We start from the raw sequence: 5,285 nt of genomic DNA, 5'->3' as shown, positions 1-5,285 counted from the left end.
AATCAAGGGGTTAGTAATTAGCATAATACACGCCCAAACCAGTTCCATATAAGGGCATTCTGCAATGTGGTGCTTATCTAGAGAAAATTATAAGAAGACAAATTATGAATTAAAGACAGACAATTATGGCATCAAAACAAGACAAAGTAAAATGGTGATGAAGGTTTTGATGTTGGGTGTGGATCAAACTTTTACACGCTTTGCTGACTTTAGAAAAGACTCTTCAAAAGAACAGAGCACTGCACTTTTTATTTTGCTCGCCAACCACACTGTATAAAGGGGCTTCATGCTGGAGCACGTGACGTCGGGTGTTTTTTTTTTTGTACAGAGATGACTTCCTTACTGCAGTCACACAGAGGCCTCCATCAAAACACAAGTCGCAGGAGGTGGTTAGAACGCAAGATGCGCAGAGTGCATATAAAAACCCACAAAATAGTTGATCTCATTAGAAAACCACTTTAAAAAGACTCCTGTCATTGCAACTAATGTAAACAAACTAATTAGGTGTTGTCATGGCCTGAACAGCCATTCAACAGGACATCAATGCGGATGTTTAATCGACGTTAGTCCTTTCGATTGACATTTTTGATGTTTTATTATGCTAGCCCATACTGTACCACTGTCTATTTGCTGGAGCGCGTGACATCAGGTTTTTTTTCTGCACAGAGATAACTTTTTTAACGGTAGTCACACAAAGCACTTCAAAACACAAGGCATTGCAAGTGGTTAGTATGCACGGTTCGTGCATAAACAACACACAAAATATTTGATTCCAATAGAAAACTACTTTAAAAAGATTCCTGTCACTGCAAAAAACTAATTAGGTGTGATCGTGGCCTAAACAGCCATTCAAAAAGGCATCAATGTAGATGTTAAATTAATGTTAGACCTTTTGATTCACATTTTTTATGTTTTATGATACTAGGCAACCACTCTGTATATCTGTCTTCATACTGGAGCGCGTGACATCAGGTGTTTTTTTCTGCACAGCGATGACTTTTTCTTACTGCAGTCACACAGAGCGCTTCATCAAAACACAAGTTGAAGCAGGTGGTTAGAACGCAAGATGCGCAGAGTGCAAAAACAATGAACAAAATAGTTGATCCCAATGGAAAACCACTTTAAAAAGGCTCCTGTCACCACAAAAAATAAATAAATAAATAAATGAATTAGGTGTGATCGTGGCTTAAACAGCCATTCAAAAGGGCATCATCAATGTGGATGTTACATTGATGTTAATCCTTTTAATTCACATTTTTGACGTTTTAGGATGCTAGGCATGCTTCTTCATGCTGGAGCGTAGAGATCTGCGCGGGACTAAATTTTGAATCCCGCTCCCGCCCGCACCCGCCAGGTTTTAGCCCGAACCCGACCGCTCCCGCTTATATTAAGAATTTATTGTCCCGCTGCCCGACCCGCCCCGTTTTCTGGCCGCCCCGCCCGAATCCGCTAAAGAGCGGGGGAGAACAAAACCGAAAATCCCCCAGCTATACAGTCCAGACAGCCAAGCTGTCTGTATAAACACACACACACACAGCACCAAGCACACACACACAGACAAATCTCTATCTCTCTCATACGCGCGCGCGCACACTAACACAGACACAAGCCCCAAGCAGACACACAGGTCTTTGCTGTTATATCAACTCAAATGCTTGTAATACCATGTATCAAGTACCAATGTAATACCAAAAGGTTTTATATAAAGGTAAATAAATACTGAGTCGCGCCAGCTCCGGGCCACAGCGCACATTACTCTCGGGCCGATTCCGGCTCGGATGCGGCAGCGTCGGCTCGCTTATGGCCGCCACATCTGGCCTGATTGATTCGGGCCGGAATCGGGCAGTGAGTCCACAAGCATCTGGAGTCCGGCAGCCGGAGCCGGGCTGAGTGGTAAGTCTCCGGCAGGTGAGAATCTAGCCGGAACTGGCCCGAGTGTATTTTGCTATCTGGGAAAGCTCTCTCTCTCTCTCATTCGCGCACGCGCGCACTAACATACACACACACACAAGCACCAAGCACACACACAGGAAAAGCTCTCTCTCTCTCTCTCTCTCTCATTCGCATAGCAATATCCGCGATATTGCTAGACAGCCCGCTCCAGTCCCAAATTAAGCCCGTTACCGACCGCTCCCGCAATTTATTTGGAAATGCAGACCTCTACTGGAGCGCGTGACATCAGGTGTTTTTTTCTGCACAGCGATGACTTTTTCTTACTGCAGTCATATAGAGCGCTTCATCAAAACACAAGTTGAAGCAGGTGGTTAGAACGCAAGATGCGCAGAGTGCAAAAACAATGAACAAAATAGTTGATCCCAATGGAAAACCACTTTAAAAAGGCTCCTGTCACCACAAAAAATAAATAAATAAATAAATGAATTAGGTGTGATCGTGGCTTAAACAGCCATTCAAAAGGGGCATCATCAATGTGGATGTTAAATTGATGTTAATCCTTTTAATTCACATTTTTGATGTTTTAGGATGCTAGGCATGCTTCTTCATGCTGGAGCGCGTGACATCAGGTGTTTTTTTCTGCACAGCCAGGCCCGGATTGGCTAATCGGGAGGACCGGGAGTATTCCCGGTGGGCCGGTCCGTTTTTTGGCCGCGAGGGCCGGTGTCCCTAGCTCCAGAATCTGTTGCTCTCAGCAGTCACACTTTTTAAATTTATTTATTTACTTGACCACAGCCTTTTTATTCATTATTTTATCGCAATTTTTCTCTTCATATCTATTTTAATGATAATAAAACTTAATTGTGTCTCCACACTGTACACAGCTGTTGTGGTCCAGCGGTTAGCACGTTCGGTTAAAACCCCGCGGACCCGGGTTCGATCCTCGTTAGAACAATTTATTGTTTTCATTTTTATTGTTAAGATATATAATACTGTTAGGGTTGTTGAACATTTGAAGTTCTAAAGCAGCTGTTTTCTCAAAAAAAAGACGTGATAGTGTAATTAGCAACTGAATTGGAAATGACCTTACTTTAATATAGTCAGTCGTGAACTGAGGTGGGCCGGTCTGAGGCTTGTAACTCCAGGGCTGAAAAGGAGTCCCACTCCGGCCCTGTGCACAGCGATGACTTTTCTTACTGCAGTCACACAGAGAGCTCCATCAAAACACAAGGCGTAGGAGGTGGCATCCGTGTGGATGTTAAATTGACTTCAGTCCTTTCGATTCACATTTTAGATCTGTTTTAGACTTCATACTTAATTTTTGACATCTCTTCTTTTGTGTTCAACAGAAAATCGAAACTCGTAAAGTTATGGAACCACGTAAAGGTAATTAAATTCCCATTTTCAACCCAAGCTCATTCTGAAAACGTAGTCCCGCGGACGTTTCTGGAGACAGCGGAATACGTCCCGGGAGGTACGTACTGCTGCATTTATTATTTTTTCAAGCGAACGTTGCGGGGCGGTGTGATGCTGTTCCCCTTTCGCGCTTGCCGGCTGACCGCTCACCTTCTTGTGGAGGGCTTTCCCGCTGCAACCCGTTTGTCCACTCAGCTCACCGTGTAACGTCGGCAAGCTCGAGAGACGCGGAGAGGAGGAGTCGACCACGGTGATCGGTTTCGAGTCCGGGGGAGAGCAGTTCCAGCAATCAGGTAAGACAAAAACAGAATCCCAAAAATTAAGTGAACGAGTTTCGTGACAGGGCGCGAACGCGGCGAAATCCGAAAACGCGGTGGGATAAAAACAAAAACAAAAAATGTAAAACCGTTGCTCGGGTTCAGGGAAGCGAGCGGGCGGGTCGATCGGTGAAATTGGTTGGGTTGAGGGAAAGAGGAGGGCGGTCAGCCGATTGGCCGGTTGCGCAGTCAATCATCCGGTCAGTCGGACAGTGGCCTCTGGCGGGTGGACGCGAGAACAGCGCGGGCGCGAACCGCGCTCGCGAGTGACTTTCGAGATGGGGAAAAAGCGCACAACGGCGGCCTCTCGCGGATTCGCGAAAACAAAAACTGCAGCCGTACGTACCCGCCTGGACGTATTCCGCGGTCTCCAGAAACGTCCGCGGGACTACGTGAGCCCACAATGAGCCCGGGTTGCCCATTTTTTTAGTTTAAACCTTTGCTTTAGGAGTCATTTTGATATTTTTATAATTGCACTGACAAGAGCCCTACTCTCCAAGTTGCTTAGGGCCTTTTGAAATCAGCTCTGCTTTCTACATTGAACTGCTTGATTTGAAAGTCACTACACTTATAATAATGTACTTTTTGTTTGTGGGATTTTGTTGATAACTTGAACACATCAAGCCAAACTCTTGCGACATGCTTAATTACACATAATTGGCCCATCTGGGTTTTAATTATCGATTTCTTGGCAGCAGAACTCGCTTTCTCACATCTCCTTCACATGTCAGGCCTAATAATAGTAGCGTTTTCAGTGAAGTGGTTGCATATAATGGCTGTAGCAATATCAAACTGTTTTTTTTTTTGCTGTGTCGTCTCTGACTGCCAGTGGTGAGATGTCAAACTGAGATAATGGAGGGGAGAAACGCTCTGTTCGCTTGACCCCAATGTGTCACGCGGCGCACCTCAAAACTTCCAGCCGTCTCCAGCAATATCAATGGGAGGGAAAAGATCTTACGCGCGACTGAGAGACACTTAGCACCAAAAGCACAGGAGCTCTCAGAAGCAGGAATGAAAGAGACAGAGGTTCCCTCTGTGTGTGCAAGGTATCATGGGTATATTCTCATTATGCCAGCACATCACAGGAGCAGCTTCATGCCACACTAATGAGAGAGCCGGCGCAGGGTGTGAATCACAAACACTAGGGATGCCACGGTTCTCAATATAATATTGAACCGTATGGTACGACCTCCACGGTTCAATTCGCACTTGTGAATTGCGGTTTTCTAAGTTTTGCGTTTAAATAGTTTATGTGCGTTTTATACCTCCCCGAATTGACTGTGTGCCTCTAAATCCATGAGCTGAGATGAGGAAACTCCTCCCCGCGAGTAAATATCCAATCACTGTGCTCTAAAGTTAGGGGGCGCTTGACCATCATTCCACACTTTAACATGGCGAGCGGTGGTGAAGCGAGGCTGAGGCAACAGTACAAGGAAGCGCCGGCGAAGTGAGACAACAGTACGAGAAAGCGCCGGCGTCTTTCAAATCTGCGGAGTAAGGACATTTCGGTTTTGCAGGTAAGTATAATGCCAATAAAAGAAAAAATGGTGAACAAAAAATAACTGTGTAAATAACAAAATAACACACTAGCTCCGCCCCTTCCGCTACGTGAGCAAACCTGCAGTCATTGAGTGCGTGAAGTGTCCATGGCGGCTTCCG

At 45.3% G+C, this 5,285-nt stretch overlaps 1 protein-coding gene across 1 annotated transcript in view; it reads right to left on the bottom strand.

The window, feature by feature from the left end:
* Positions 1–5,285, bottom strand: part of rcbtb2 (regulator of chromosome condensation (RCC1) and BTB (POZ) domain containing protein 2) — an 824,162-nt gene that overhangs the window by 276,720 nt on the left and 542,157 nt on the right. The window lies entirely within an intron of this gene.

Source organism: Danio rerio, chromosome 15, assembly GCF_052040795.2.
Source record: "Danio rerio strain M-AB ecotype USA chromosome 15, GRCz13ab, whole genome shotgun sequence".
Classification (NCBI taxonomy): Eukaryota; Metazoa; Chordata; class Actinopteri; order Cypriniformes; family Danionidae; genus Danio; species Danio rerio.
Note: the sequence above shows the minus strand (reverse complement) of the source record. Positions and strands in the feature narration are given on the sequence as shown.